The following is a 16,788-nucleotide window of genomic DNA, read 5'->3' on the forward strand; positions in this document are numbered from 1 at the left end:
TTGTCAATGGTGCAGATGAAGCAACATGTTATGTGTCAGGTCATTTCATGAAGAGTTTCTGATGTGAGTATGATAATTTTAAAGATTTATAAAAAGTTTGTAAATGTGTTGACTACTTTATTTGCAGCATTTAGAAAAGAGACAACCATAAGACTTTATACATTTATAAATGTACTTAAAATTTTTTATATTATTTTTCTTAAAGTATTTGAAATATTTACAAGAATAATCACTGTGATACTGATCACTAATCCTGAAATAAACTTTCATTTGTGTTCCACAGAATACAGTTTCAGAATTCATCCCTAAGGAGGCTAAATATCCTTAGAGAAACCTAGGGATGATCATATCACTGTATCAAAAAAGGTGGGTTTTTTTGGACATTATTTGTCATTTCCCTGCATAGATTGAATTTATGAGAGAGGTGAGGAAAAGCATAATGTTTAAGGAGTATTGTTAGAAACAGTGTGAAAAACTGTGTGAAACACTGTTAAAAGGCAAGCCTTGATTAAATATGTAATATATATAGTAACACAATTAAATGGTCAATGTAAAGAGCAGGGGCGTTAGAGGGAGTTAGATTTCGGTTTAATCTTCAGTTTAGGACTTAACCTTGGACAAATGATAGAATATTACTAACATTAGTTTTAGTTAAAAAATGAGGTTGGTTAAACCTACCTTACTTAATTAATGTGAACTTCCTAGCAGGATAGGTCTATGACAGTGCGTTACCGAGAGCTGGTACATAGCAGGACCGTTCTTAGTGCATAGGTACTCCATTATTTATTGGCTCCAGATCACTGAACTTTTTTTTTTTTTTTTTTTAAAGATTTTACTCCTCTGGGAGCAGGGAGCCCAGTACGAGGTTCGATCCCAGGACTCTGGGATCATGACCTGAGCTGAAGGTAGACGCTTAATCAACTGAGCCATGCAAGCACCCCTAGATTACTGAACTATTTGAAGTCACCTGACCAGACCAGGCTACCTCTCAATAAATAGTTCCTTCTATCTGTACGGCTCTTTGTCCACTGTAAAATACCCATTCATTGCTCAGATGCTAGGTACCAATTTTGAGGGGGAGCCTTCCCTGACTGGGTTAAGCATCTCGCCCGAGACTGTTAATCATTCCCTCTTGTATCTCATTTACCTTACTCAAGTGCCCCATACCTCATACGTCTTAGTAAGTGTCTGTCAAGTAAATGAAATCTATGTTCTGATGTTTTCAACTAAGAAAACACTGTTGTGGATTAAAAAAAAAAACAGTAATTTAAGGGAAAAGTTAATAAATATAAGACAAGTAAATAGTCAAGAACAGAGTGCTATATTATTAATAATTAATGACTATATTAGTGTAGTAGTCTATGAAAAGCAATTGATTGAAAATCCACTAGAACTTTATATTTTTAAAGTTTATTTAAAAAGTTCAACAGTTTGAGGGTATTCTACATGTTTTGCATTCTTTTGTTAATGACTCCTGATATAAAATTATGCTATAGTAAGAAACAGCAAACCCAGATCCAAACATAGCTACATCTACCTTGTGTATTTTTAACAAATGTATATACTCCCCTTCTTAAATTATAATCTGGTAGCAGTTCCTTTCAATCTCTGGTTTTTTAAGGATTAAGATAGAGCTTATAGAATCCTTGAATTCACAAATTGTCAACTTGTAAGGAGGTATAACTTCATATGTCATTTTGCATTAAATTACATAGTGTTTGAGAGGCAAAATGTCAGGAGATTTCTAAACATTTATCACTTCATCCATTTTTCAATGTTTTGGGTATTTCAGCAATTTTTGAATAAAATAATGGGAACTCATTCTACATATAGTACAAGCTTTGACAGACATACTTTGGCATAGCGATGATAAATATTCCGAAAGGGTCAAAGTTTCTACACAAAATAATTTATCACCATTGTCAGCTTTTATGTATCATGAAAAGTCTTCCTGAATGATAGATTTGCTTATATTATTGGTTTTAATAGACTTTGAAGAAGAGAGGTAACCCATGGGATCCGGCACTGATGTCAAATGTTAGCAAGTAACGTTATGTTTCTGTTTGGAGAGTTATTTTATTTTACTTTATTTATTTATTTATTTATTTTGCCAGTTGGGCAATAGCTTTTTTATATATATTTTTTCTTACAGTAAATCTCAATAAAATGAGATTCCAGTCTACTTAAGATGCTGTATAATGAGAACCACGCCAAATAAAATTATATCTTGTTTAACATTGTACTGAAAACAGAGACCAACCGGTTGTCTGGTCTTGGGATAGTATGTACTTTGAAAATCTTGGCGTTTTGTATTTAGTTATGCTCTCACTCATTATATGTAACTCGAGATTTTTCTTCAAATACAGGTGATTAGTAAAAGTGACTCCAAAAATGAGAGAGGGGGAGACAGAGGGAGGTAGCAATCTCATGAAAGTCAAAAAATGCTAGAGAAATTACTGAGCAACTGTGCAACAGTGCTATTTGGGAAGGTCTTGGCAGACAAAATAAGGGACAACCAGTGAAATAAAACACATATGTAAATGCAGAAGGATGAGCCCAATTCTTCAACACCCCGAGGTGGGAAGCAAGATGTGAACCCATGGGAAAGCCTGTGGCACCATTACTCATGAATGGTGAAAATCGATCCTTGGTGTGTACACATGACTTAGTGCGTTGGGGGGAGAGTGCCAAAGAGTGTCTGGGAGCTCTGTGCCCTTTGGAGTCCATCACCCCTCTGGGCACATAGCTTGGGTGAGGGGTATCGGCTGGCAGGAATGTTGTGTGCTAGAATATCAATGACGCAGTATTTTTTTTTTTTAATTCATTAAGCACTTACCATGTTATCAAATGTTGTGCTAGTGCTTTACCTGCTTTATTTTTAATCTTCATGAAGACTCCAATGAATATTATTATTACCTTTTTTTTTTTTTCATTTGAAATCTGAGAACATTGAGGCTTTGGGGGGAAGTTAAGCTTTCAAGCAGGCAAACAGTAGATCCTCCCCTTCAACCCAGACCTTCTGACTGCAAAGGGCTTAGTTCAATACCCCTGTCTGTTCTCCCAGGGGGCACTGGAATGTGAAAATCCCTACTGAAGTACTGAAGAAAGTGAAGTATACCTTTGGTGAGGGCCACAGGCTAGATGAGGTTTTTCTACCAGATCTAGAAAACGGAAGTCAGAGACAGTATTTGCAGGTGGAGGATGGGCAAAGATTCTTCTAAGTAATGTCTGTGTAATCCAGGCACATCTTCCATACAAGAACTTTCCCACTGAATTCTCTTTTGTAGAAGAAAATTTTAACAGCAGTATAATGATGAAAATTCACAACAGGCTATTTTGGTTAACTCTAAGAGTCCTTTTTGAAACAGATTTTATTTATTTCTTTGAGAGAGTGAGAGAGCAAGCCCAGGCCCGAGGAGGCACAGAGGGGGCGGGACAAGCAGACTCTGCACTGAGCTCCGTGGAGCCCCAAGCAGGGCTTGATCTCACGATCCCGAGATCATGACTTGAGCTGAAAACAAGAGTTCGATGCTCAAACTACTGAGGCACCCCTCCACGAGGCTTGAAAACAATTTAAAAATTACATGTGAACCCTATATGTGTGGATTTTAAAGTTATAGAAAGCATTCATGTAGAAATTTAATCTTAAAAAATCTGTTTCTGATATCATGTTTCATAGTTCCATACTGTTATTTCCATGTATATCTGGGTAATTGTAATGAGGGCTGGGGGCTGGATTCATATCTAAAATGTTGTCCAAGGAAGAAGGGAATTTGTGAGGGACAGCAATAACATTGTATGTCCACTCAAGTGTGTTTTTTACCTTTGAAAATACCTTGATTTCTATGAGCTTGGCTTTTTTTTTTTTTTTTAAGATTTATTTATTTTAGAGAGAGAGAGCATGAGTAGGAGGGGGAGAGGGACAGAGAATCTCAAGCACATTCTGTTCCTCGTCCAGAGCCCGACTTGTGGCTCAATCTCACGACCTTGAGATCATGACCGGAGCTGAAGCCAAGTGTCGGACGCTTAACTGACTCAGCCGCCCAGGCGCCCTGAAGTCTATCATCTTCTAATAATGTATTGCATGACAGGGGTCCTCATCCCTGTTGTCCCAATAAAACACAGGCAGACAGCAGGTTAGTGACCTACCCAATCAATGCCTTTTAAAAAGTTAGTGTATAAAGAAGATCAGAAAAATAAAGAAAGAAGGAAAGAAGATCAGATCTCTTGACCCAATTTCAGGATTCCTTTTCCTATACTGTGTTGTTGTCCTTATTTCAAATTTCTGAATCAAAATTTAAAGAAATTTAAATAATTTTAACACAAATTGTGGATTTATTTCTTTTTTGACAGCAGCACATATAATCAGAAGTTGTCCAGTTGTTGGAATGGGCTTCTAAATACAAGACATTCACCTACTGAAAATAGGTGGCAATGTGTAAAATCATCTGTACTTTGCTATTTGGAATTCGAAATATATTTTCTTTATATTAAAAACCTCAGTCCCCAGTTGGTCCACAAAAGTCTATCTCTATATCCAATAGAAACATGTATCTACCTAGCACCAAAAAACATGAACAAGAATGTTCTTAGAGGCATTATTTGTAATAACCTCAACCTGGAAACCCAGATGTCTGCCAGCAGTACAAAGGATAAACAAATTATAGTGTTTATCATATATCGTACCATATCACTATAGTCAACCAAGGAATTCCACACACCAATGTAAATGAATCAGGCATTGCCAGGTGCAATGAAATGGATACAGGTCACAAACATAGTAAGAGTAAGAGAACCCATAAAAAAATGAATATTATGTAAGTCAATGTGTATAAAGTTCAAAAGCAGGTAAAATTAACTGGTAGGAGGAACAGAAGTCACCAGAGTAATTACCTCTAGGAAGGCGGACTAGGTAATGACTGGAAGAGGCCACAGGGGACTTCTGGAATGCTAGTAATACTTCCATTTTTCTACCTTGGCAGTGATTCCACTGGTGTGTTCACTTATGATCTGTATACATTTCTAAATGTATATTACATTTAAATTAAAATACTTATTGGGGCGGCTGAGTGGTTCAGTGGGTTGAGCCTCTGCCTTCGGCTTGGGTCATGATCTCAGGGTCCTGGGATCGAGCCCCGCATCAGGCTCTTTGTTCAGTGTGGAGCCTGCTTCCCTCCTCTCTCTGTCTCTGCCTCTCTGCCTACTTGTGATCTCTCTCTCTGTCAGATAAGTGGATGAAATCTTTAAAAAAAAAAAAAAAAAGAGTCTGTTTCTGAAAAAAAAGAAAAAAAATTAAAATACTTATTTAAAAGTAGGTCATCTAACACATGGCATCACTAAAAGATGTGTATTTTCACGTTTCCCGCACCTTTTCCTGCACGGGCTCATCTCTGCAAGGCTCCTAGGTGTTCCTCTAGGAAAGACACTGGTGTAGAATGGCAAGTGACCCCACCAGATAGGAGCTAGAGGGAAGAGCGAGGAAAGGCTTGCTTAGTGCAAATGTCGGGTGTTAGACGGAAAGCAATCTGATTAAACAAATTCACGTGCTGGGTTCGTGACTGTCAGCTCCTGGCCTTCCCAGACCCATTCGTAGTTTAGAAACATTATGGCTTGTCTTGGCGAGGATGTGGAGAGACGGCAAGCTTTGTGCACTATTGACGAGACTGTAAAGTGGTTCAATTACTATGGAAAACACTAGAGTGGGTCCTCAAAAAAAAAAAAACATAAATAAGTAAGTAAAACTGGAACTATTATATGACCCAGAATCCCACCCCTGGATATACACTCAAAAGAACTGAAAGCAGGTCTCAAAGACCTATTTGCACAACCATGGTCATAGCAGCACTATTTGTAATAGTCAAGAGACAAAGGCAACCCAAATGTCCAGCAAGAGAAGAATGGGTGAAGGAAATAACACAATGGACTATACCTCAGTCTGAAAAAGGAAGGGAACCTTTGCCACAGGCTATAACATGGACGAACCCTGAGGACATGATGTTAAGGGAAATAAGCCAGCTGCAAGAAGACAAATCATATTTTGATTCCACTTACGTGGGGTATCTAAAGTAGTTCAAATTCAGAGGCAGAAAGAATGGTGGCTACCAGGAGGTCAGGGTAAGGGGAAACGAGCAGTTGTTTAAAAAATGCAGAGTTTCAGTTCTGTAAGATGGAAAAGTTGCAGAGATCTGTTGCACAACCGTGTGAATATATCACAGGGCTCATGAACTGGCCAGATTTGCTTGTCTACCATTTAAATCATGCCCTCAATTTCCCTGCTCCCACGCCTTTGTTCCTGCCATTCCTGGCCTCTGGGATGCCGCCCCCCCACCTCAAGTTCTGTCTGACGACATCTCCCAACACCTCGAAGTCCAGTTGAAATGACATTTGTTCACGAGGCCTTCATGGAATGAGTGACTATCCTGTCCTACCATAGCAGTGGTAGTATTTTACTGAAAACATCCCACTTTTTGTCTGAATAAATTTTTTTACTTCCTGCTGTTGTGAGGAACAGGGAGTTATAAGAGAAGCAGAAATGGATCTTTGCAGTGAGGGGGTAGTACAGGCACGTCAAGGGGAAACAGAGAGCAGTTTGGGAAGAAAGAGAAGAAAGAAAGGATTTTAGCTATGAAAAAATTGGAGAGAAGAGTTAAGGGAAAGGTTTAATATATAATTTAGCTTTTTCAATATTTTGTTGAAAGTTGATCTTAGAGGCCTGGATCTCTGTAGTCACATTGGTTCCTGAGAAACAGGGGTGACTAACAGAGCCCTTGAGACTGTTCATAGTAAGAAGAGGCCTTAGGGACACCTCGTATAATTCTTCACTTTTTCTCGGGCAGGAGAACATAGATTTCCAGTCCAAATGCTTTTATGTATTTATTTTTAAAGAGAGTTTATTTATTTGTCAGAGAGAGAGCAGGGGCAGTGGCGGGGAGAGGAGAAGCAGGCTTCCTGCTGAGCAAGGAGCCTGATTACAGGCTTGATCCCAAGACCTCAGAATCAGGACCTGAGCCGAAGGCAGACGCTTAACCAACTGAGCCACCCAGGGATCCCAGAACACTTTTAAATGAGTCGCAATATCTAACATTTGTCATTGACAAACTTAATGAGCACACTTTTAATTCTATCACTTGCATTGATGATAAAAAATTATCATGATATCAATTCTAGAAGTAATGCACGTGGATGTGAAGCCATCGGTCATTACCACAAACTATGTCACTAACAGCCAAATGGTCTACTTTACAGACTGTATCTTTCTAGACCATCTCATGGTATTCTTGGATTCAACCAATCTGAAGATATTTACAAGAAAATATTCCTTATATAATTAAAAAAAAATCATTCTAAAATACTTCGTTTTTTTTCTATAGGCTTTCCCAGTTAACGATGAGCAAAAAACGGACTCACTAATTGAAATAATTTGGAGACAATATGCTAGTGAAATTCTATGAGGACATTTTCTTTCCGACTCAAAGAAATTGAGTGAAAGAAATTACAGCGTACAATCCTTTTACCATTCAAGGCTGATGGAGATGAAATGAATCCTTGATATTCTAGGATTCCACCTCTTCCCCGCAGGGGGAAAAAAAAGGGCATGCCATTGTTTTTAACCAATGTATGTTGGTTTGATACTTAAAAGCCAGCATGTGGAACACTTGAAACCAAAATGTGTAATTAAAGAAAATTATATACCACCAAGTAGCAAGTTCAGTGCCATTTTTAGTTCTGTGTTGAGAGAAAAGATGCCAAATTTTGATCTTGTCTCTGGGGACCATGCCACCGAAGTTGCTATCACAGCTACTATTATTTCTACTGGCATGCCTGTGTTCTTAGATACTGCCAAATATGGATGGGAAGGAGGGGAGGTGACAGCTGGTGACAGGGTCCAGCAATCTGCCAGAACCTTGAAGCAAATTACAGGGAATGTTGTGAAGCGAACACAGAAGCAGGCACCCTTGCCATCAGAAACCTGAATGTAGCTTATGCTATGAGAACCCTGACGAGTAACACTCTGAGGTTTTGGCAACCTGGAGTACGGTTCTTAGCATGCCTGCCATTATTGGCTAAATGCTGTTTAATATTACAAGATCAAGCAAACATTCTCACAAAGGCAAAAAAAAAAAAGTCTGAGATCATATGAGAACTAGACTCTGGTAAGAAAAAATGGACTTAAAAAATATCATCCTGAAAATGTCTGCAATGCTGTTTTGTGTTTGGTTCCAAAACCCAGAAAGTTCATCATAAAGCAAGGGAAGGTCTAAAGCTTTCCCATCTTGTAATTCACCTCACTTCCACCGTGGTCCGTTTCCCCCCAAATAATCTTTCAGAGAAAGATTCATTAGGAACATGTTATCAGGAGTTGCAGGAAAAGAAAATCAGAATCTGACCTTTTATAGTTAAAAGCCGAGTTTTCAACACAGATTGCCTGTGTGGCGTCTCATAGAGCCTTTGTTGATATTAAAAGAGAACTGGGTCCCAGTCTCAGTTCTGGCTCAGACTAGCTGTGGGACCTTGGCAAGTCACTGGGCTTCTCTGAGGCTTAGAGCTCCCGTTTATATAAATATCCAAAGAGCTTGCACAAAATGATCTCTAAGGTCTTTTCCAGATTTAAATTCTTTGGTATGTCAATCTGTTTTCAAATAGAAATATTTAGGCTACATCACTGAGTAGAGGCAAAGACATCTGGCATCAATGATTTATCAGCATATTGGAATACCAATGCTGTTGTTTCTTTTTCTAAAAATTTCAAAATAAAATAAAATAGCACAGGGTCAAACGACCACTATGTGCACACAATTCCTTTGGTATCTTGGGTTTAAAGGCAGAATTTTAGCATTTTAGGTTTCAATGTCATGAACATATAAATATACGCAAGGCGCATGTGCCGTGATTAGATTTTACAGACTAAAATAAGAAAAATACTCTTAAATATAGGACAATGATTTGATTTGATACATGCTTACAGAATACAGCCAGGTTTTCAATGTAAAATGAAAGCATCTCATGTAAAAATGCAGTTTGTAACTTGGACCCCTACTGGTCTAAACTGTCATTAGGAATACATAGTTTTCCATAAATTAGCTTTTGTTTTCGATTTCCTGCTGTGTTCATATACATGTTGACAGAGTGTGCGAGGCAATATTTTGACATGCTAATCCATTATTATTTGTTATTAGCCTTCAAGTCTAATATTATCCGAGCAGTCTATATCTAGCTGGCCAAAACACGGTCATTTTATTTATTTTTCTTTTATTTTTTCCAAATACGGTCATTTTAAAATCAATAATTTTCTGGAATGCTTTCGTATTAGTATGTACTCAGCTGTCATTAAGGAAAAGGGAATTATCTCAACTACAGGATGTTTTGATATGCAAAGGCAGTAATAGCACTTGAAGTAGCAGGTTTCTCTGAGTATTATAAGACAACATACTAAAACCATAGGTTTCATGTAAACAGTTTTTCTGGGGGGAGGGCGAAGGAGACAAGGAATGGCTCCTGATATTTTATATATTCACGCTGTGCATTTTTCCTTTCTATTCTATTTTTGGCATCATGTCATTAATGGGGGTGTAGAATCACTTTGGCTATCGAAATGTCTTGATGAGACAGCTATTTAGTTATGTAGATTTGCCAAAATATTTGACTCATACTCTTTTGCAAATTAATGTACATTAAAAATTCCACCTTTAAATTGCATTGCATTTTTTCTTTCTTCACTATGTAGGTTCAGCATCACACATTCAAGGAGGCTGTTGAGGAGAGAGTTATTCTAGCTGTCCGCTGATGGCCAACGCAGAGGCTGACAGGGCTTATGAAAATCAAGCTGCTGTGTCTGTCACCCAGGGAATTAAGTCAAGTCTTCGAAAACAGGCTGTTTTCCTAATGTTTCATTAGTTTTCACTCATGTCCAGGTTCTGTTCTGTGAGCGAAAGAAGCATTCCCTTTCCAATCTCATGGAAAGAATAAAGTGTTCACCATTATGATGAGCTGTCCAAAGAGGCCAGTCATTATCAATCAAGTTTGAGGTAACAGTTGTCAACATTAAAGAATATGGCAAGAGGACCTATTTCAAGAACATTCGAAATACACAATGAAATCATTTACATGATTTATGGACTATTCCCCACATGCCAATATACTGACTTTGCTGTTGTCATGGAATGTATATAACAGAAGATTCATTAGTGACAGTTATTAGCAGCTTTGCCATTGAAACCCCATGGATCTACTCATTATTCAAAAGCTGGTTGTACTGACTTAATTTTCATCTGGATTCTTTTCTTCCATAATAGCTTTAAGAGCTATCTCCTCTTTTTATGTAACAAACGTGTACATATGTTAATAATCTACTTAAACATAAAAATTTCTTTGGCTTGTTCTGGCTTTTTAAAAATCAGATTGATTTATCTGAGAGAGAAAGAGAGAAACAGGAGGGGCAGAGAGAAAATCTCAAGGAGACGCCCTGCTTAGCCTAGAACCCTATGTGGGGCTCAAGCCCACGGCCCTGAGATCGTGACCTGACTGACCGACCCAAGTGCCCTGGCTTGACTTCTTGAAAAAGAAGTAGAATAGATCTGAAAATTACAAGTCTTTGAAATTTTAAGACACTTTAATCTTCATTATGAAAAGATCCAACTATTAGGGACACGGAGATTTGTAGAGGAAAACTGGTGTATTAAAATATGGCAAAATCCATAGTTTGTCCCACAGATGAGTGAAACATATGATAATTGTCTTTCTCTGCTTGACTTATTTAACTCAGCACAATCCCCTCCACTCCCATCCATGTTAATGCAAATGGTGGGGATTCATCCTTTCTGATGGCTGCGTGATGTTCCATTGTATGTATGGACCACATCTTCTTTATCCATTTGTCTGTTGAAAAACATCTTGGCTCCTTCCACAGTTTGGCTACTGTGGGCATTGCTGCTGTGAACACTGGGTGTTATACGCAACTAATGTCATTCAACACTACATCAAAAACTAATGATGTATTAAAGGTTGGCTAATTGAACATAATAAAAAGTTTAAAAACAACAACAACAACAACAGCAAAATCCAGAAAAGCATCCCCTTCAAAGCAGTCCGCTGGGACGCCTGGGTGGCTCAGTTGGTTAAGCGGCAGCCTTCAGCCCAGGTGATGATCCCAGCGTCCTGAGATCGAGTCCCACATCGGGCTCCTTGCTCAGCGGGGAGCCTGCTTCTCTCTCTGTCTCTTCCTGCCACTCTGTCTGCATGTGCTCGTTCCCTCTCTCTCTGACAAATAAATAAATAAAATCTTTAAAAAAAAAAAAAAAAAAAACCAGTCCGCTTCTCCAAGAGGTTACATTTGCGAGGAAAAATGTGATCTGGGAATGTTGTGTGTGCACACATGTGTGCATGGTTCTCAGGTGGCAAATTTAAACACAATCAATGACCCTTCAGGAATCTAGACACAACCAGCTTATACAGTTTGTTGTTCACCACCCACTCATCAACAAAAACGGGGTCATCATCTCCCTTCTCAAGTTCTGTTGCATGGACTCCCATGCCTCACCACTTCCGGTATCTAGAACATAACGGTAACTTTGACCGATCTTATTGGTCTTTTTGGACCTGCTCGCATCATCACGCAGGTGGGAACAGATCCTCGGAAGCCAGTTTTCCAGCTGCTCCCTGTTAATCTGGACCAATGCGGAGAGCAGGTTTCCTTAGTTATGAACTTCACTATTATTAATGGATAATTATGCAGCATTTGTGGACATTTATTTCAAAGCAAAATACAAAGGATGTTGTCATCTCTGATCCCCAGGATACCTGCTCAGACTGCCAACCTGCTTTTTTTATTTGGTGGTCTCACACTCCTCTCCTAGAAATAAGTGGCCCACTTTCCCGCTTTAAACATGCATTGCTTCTCTCTATGTGATTCTTTTCTAAGATCATAAAGAATTTCTCTGAAGTAGCAAAAAGCATCTAAAAATATCTTGACTCTAAAAATAGAAAATAATGGTAAAATTTGAGACTATTGGAAATGATTGAAATAATACGGGTTAGGTTTTATGTACAAATCCTATGTAACTCACATGGGCTCATGAACTACATCATGTAGTTCAGTTATTAAACTACAAATGTAGATAATGAAAAAATTAAGGATCTAGAATGAATTAAAGGCCCAGCTGAAGAGACCTATAGCATTTTCAGACTCCTCAGTAATGATTCCCGCATATGGTTTTATTTTTTTAATGTGCTTATCATCTTTATGATTTAATTGTGAACCATCTATCCCTTTTTATAACGAAATATATTTTTACATTTACATGTTTATTTTTTTGTGAGATGATTAGCTTAAACATTTAAATACATTCATTTTATTTTATTTATTTATTTTTTAAAGATTTTATTTATTTATTTGACAGACAGAGATCACAAGTAGGCAGAGAGTCAGAAAGAGAGAGGGGGAAGCAGGCTCCCCGCTGAGCAGAGAGCCCGATGCAGGGCTCGATCCCAGGACCCTGGGATCATGACCTGAGCCAAAGTCAGAGGCTTTAACCCACTGAGCCACTTAAATACATTTTTTTTAAAAGGTTTTATTTATTTATTTCACAGAGAGAGATCACAAGTAGGCAGAGAGACAGAGGAGGAAGCAGGCTCCCTGCTGAGCAGAGAGCTCGATGCGGGACTCGATCCCAGGACCCTGAGATCATGACCTGAGCCAAAGGCAGCGGCTTAACCCACTGAGCCACCCAGGAGCCCCACTTAAATACATTTTAAAAGAAAATTTTATAGCACTATCTTAAAGGAAAAATCAACGTTTCTTGATAAAAACAGAAGCCAACAGTAAGAATAAATGGAGTAAATTATAAGCAAAATTATTAAAATCTATGTAGAAATGATAGCCAGCAGAAGTGTTCTTTGTGAAGGAAGTATTAAAGAGATGGCTCGTGACATACAAGCATCTACTGAGACCTTCCTCGGGACATAATCACCTACGATGGGGGTAAGAAGACAAGAGGGAGTGCGTGCCTCATGTTGTCCTTCAGTTTTATTGATTTTCCTTACATGTATCACCCTTAAATTTGAAATCCTTATGAGAAATATGGCCCTATGATATAGTGGGGAAAGGTTCCAGGTCCAAGAATAAAAAGGCCTAGATTATGGTCCCTGTTTAAATATATATGGGCTTTAACACAGGAAAAGCCACCGATTCTCTAGGCCAAAGACTTTTCTTTCTAGAAAATGTGGATAGTAATATTTGATTTACTGGATTGTGAGAAGGAATAATAATAGCAGGTACATTCATTATTTTATCAAAGATTTCTAGGAGCTGTACTATGACTAATCCTGTCTACACTGATGAGGAAACTCCAGTTTAAGGAAGGTTGAGTACCCTACTCAAAATTACACGGCTAATAAGTTACAGAGGTGGGATAGAAAACTCAAATCTTACTGCTTTGAGAGGGTCTGCATTTACAAACAGTGTTCTAAAAATATGTTGTGATGTAATGTAATGTAAAAATATGTTGTAATGCCAACAGGCAAATTGGACATTGTATTTTTCCATATAAGATCGTGAGATCACTGAGGTAAAGACGAGATCTTCCCTTTATGAAATCAATGTTTAGGAGGGAAATTCAATAATTGCTAAGCTTAATGGAATTAAATTGACTGTGATATTGGTCATAATTACAAGGAAATGCCTATGAAAAAACAAATTAAAATATGCAAGATGCAAAATTACTTGCATGCATCTTTTTTTTCTTAGAACAAAGCTATCACCCCCCTTGGGGTACTTGGGTGGCTCAACTGGTTAAGGGATTGATTTTTGGTTTGGCTTTGGTCATGATCTCAGAGTCCCCAGATTGAGCCTGTGTGCTCAGCAGGGAGTCTGTTTAAAGGTTTTCTCTCTCTGCCCCTCCCCCTGCTGGTGACCTGGCATGCTCTCTCTCAAACAAATACATAAATTAATAAATATCTTTTTTCAAGATTTTATTTATTTATTTGAGAGAGAGAGAGAACAAACAGTGGGGAGGGGCAGAGGCAGAGGGAGAAGCAGACTCCCTGCTAAGCAGGGAGCCAGATGGGGGGCTCCATCCATGACCATGGATCATGACCTGAGCTGAATGCAGACACTTAACTGACTGAACCACCCAGATGCCCCAGTAATAAATCTTTTTTTAAAAAAAGAACGAAGGGCCTCATATTCTAGAATCAAATGCAGTGATTTTCAAGGCAGCCTTGGATGTCCTTCTACAGCTCTGGGAAATATACAAGAATATGCGGAAGGCTTTCTCTTCTTTAGAGGCACAAAAAGGTCTATGAAAAGTGATGAACAGGACAAAAAGCTCACTAGTAAAGGCACAAAGGGAAAGATCAGCCTGTGGGGCAAATATTAGGGAGAAATGACAATTCCCCGGATGAAGCCAGCCGACGTTATGGGGGGGCTCACTGATGAAGAGCCCACCAGGAGAAGAGACCTGTTCTGTCAGGGAGGACATTCAACAGGTAAAGGAAAGATCCAGAGCTCTTATCTTCAAAGACACTAAATATTATCTCAAAAAGCATCTTGGCATTATACAAAAGTGGGTCTGGATAAAATAATAATTGTTCTTTGATTCCGTTTGGTATGTGCTTAAAAATCACAGAGGAAGGGTCTTGAAGTAACGCCTTTTAGGGCCAACTCAGCAATGGAGATCGGACAAGCTGAGATCTTTGGTTAGCAAATGCAGAGCGATGTGATTTTCATTTCCCAGCAACATTTGAAATATAAGAAGTGTATGTTCCTTAAATTTCTTCAGATAACAGATTACTAGAGTACTCACAAATGTTTATTAAGAATTGAGACACCGTTTCTTTTCACAGTTTTAAAACGATCTTCTGGGCATACTTGATAAACAGAACTCTTCAAGTATATATGTTTGTTATCTACAATTAAGGGAAAGGAACAATCCAAAAGACCATAAATCAGAACAGACCATACATTTTTGTGACAATTTTAAATCTAGTTGCCCCAACTTTCCAAGTAATATTTCTTTCCTCTTCTAGGTGTTAACTACAAAATGGGTTCCTAGCTATACGGACTCAACAAAGAAAACAAATGAATATCATCACTTTTTTTCCCCCTCTCAGACACATCAAGATTTTACCTTTATTATATCACAATATATTGGTTTTAATTTTCCTTAGAGTTGATTTTTGGGGCCACATTTAGACTTATGTGGTCACACTTAAAATCTGTCCTAACATCAGCATTTGTCTAAACACATAATCCTACCTATCATTCAGGCTTTCGCAGGAAAACCTTTCTCTAATGCTCACACTTCGTAAGTTCTGCCTTTTATGCAGTCTCTAGTCTCCTACGTTTCTCCTTTTTAAATAGCCCTCATGATGACAATTAAATGTTCAGTTTCCATGCCCTGAGATAAAATCTCGAAGAGAGCGAGGGCTGTGTTATCTTGTTCACAGCTGTACCTGTCACAGTGTCTTAATAAATGAAAATTGAATGAATGATGGATGGATGAATGGACAGTCACTTCCTTCTCTGGTGTGACATTACAAAGCACTAACAAAGGAACCGTGGAACCTTAATTTCAAGGAAGAAAGACGAGGTGTGAGGAGTCGGCAGACATTCTAACGGTATGCAGAAACAATAAATTAAAAGAGTGGATACCTATGTGAGTTTTATTTTACCTGTTATACTAGAGGATGAGACATTTGTTTGAATGTAGATTCAATAGAACTTAGAGATGTTAGGATGAATTCCTTCCTAAAACTCCTAAGCATCTATCAAGTTTGTAAAAAATCGTATCTATGCCAGTTACTTTTCCTCTCATTCTTCTGCATGAAGATATTTCTCTCGGAACACGCTGCTCTCAGTACCACTAATGTAAAAGCAAATGGCATATGCAACACCAATTAAATATTTATGCAATGTAGCACTGAAATGGTAAATATTGTATTATGCTTTCCACTTGTCATTAGGCAGGAGATGTTGCTACATTCCACAAAAATGATAGCCTAAAACACAGAAAACAGCACCGTATTTCACAGAGAAGATATTTACGTCTGGCAGGAACTGGAGTTTAGATGGCTTTAAAGGTATTTCTTATTGTTGTTGTCCTTGGGTGTTTTTCAAGTCAGGGAGATCTTTATATTTGAATGGTAAAAACAGTCTGCGTAAACAGAGTGTTTCTCATATATTATTTACTTTAGCTGACCTCGTATCAAGCTAAGAGTAAAACAAATTATTTTGGGGGAGGAGAGGAGGAGTTTATTTCCGACATTTGTATTAATTTCTTGAAACTGGTGATTTCTCTTTCATGCATAGTAATAAATAATATGAGGATAAACTGCAAACTGAACATTTGTATGTTGTGCTAATGAGAGCAACAAAAAATTATAATGTCCAAAAGTGCAGTATACAATCTTTTTCTCACGTTAGGTTCAACTCAGAAAGTCACTGAGGCAATTACACAGGTTTGACTATAATGGAACTAAATTCCAAATGACCTCTCAATCTTCCCTAGGTTCTTCTTTATGACATAGAAAACCAATATTTTCTATAAATTAACTAAACTCATATTTTCTATACATTTCTGTAGTTTACACTGAAAGTCAGGATAGAGTGCAAATATGACAAAAGAGCTAAACTTTTCTGTGGATGCTGGAGAGATATATATCTATATATAGATATTATATATATCTGTGAATACACACACATATACATACATACACATATACGCAAATGCATACACACATATATGGAAGCACAATTTCACTCATACAAAGTGCTGTCCTCAATAAGGAAAAAAA

The 16,788-nt window shown here is 38.0% G+C and overlaps 1 protein-coding gene across 5 annotated transcripts in view; it reads right to left on the bottom strand.

The window, feature by feature from the left end:
- TENM3 (teneurin transmembrane protein 3) overlaps positions 1–16,788 on the bottom strand; it is a 2,451,411-nt gene that overhangs the window by 136,555 nt on the left and 2,298,068 nt on the right. The gene's annotated exons all lie outside the window — the stretch shown is intronic.

The sequence above is a fragment of the Mustela nivalis genome, assembly GCF_964662115.1.
Source record: "Mustela nivalis genome assembly, chromosome: 20".
In the NCBI taxonomy this organism is placed as follows: domain Eukaryota; kingdom Metazoa; phylum Chordata; class Mammalia; order Carnivora; family Mustelidae; genus Mustela; species Mustela nivalis.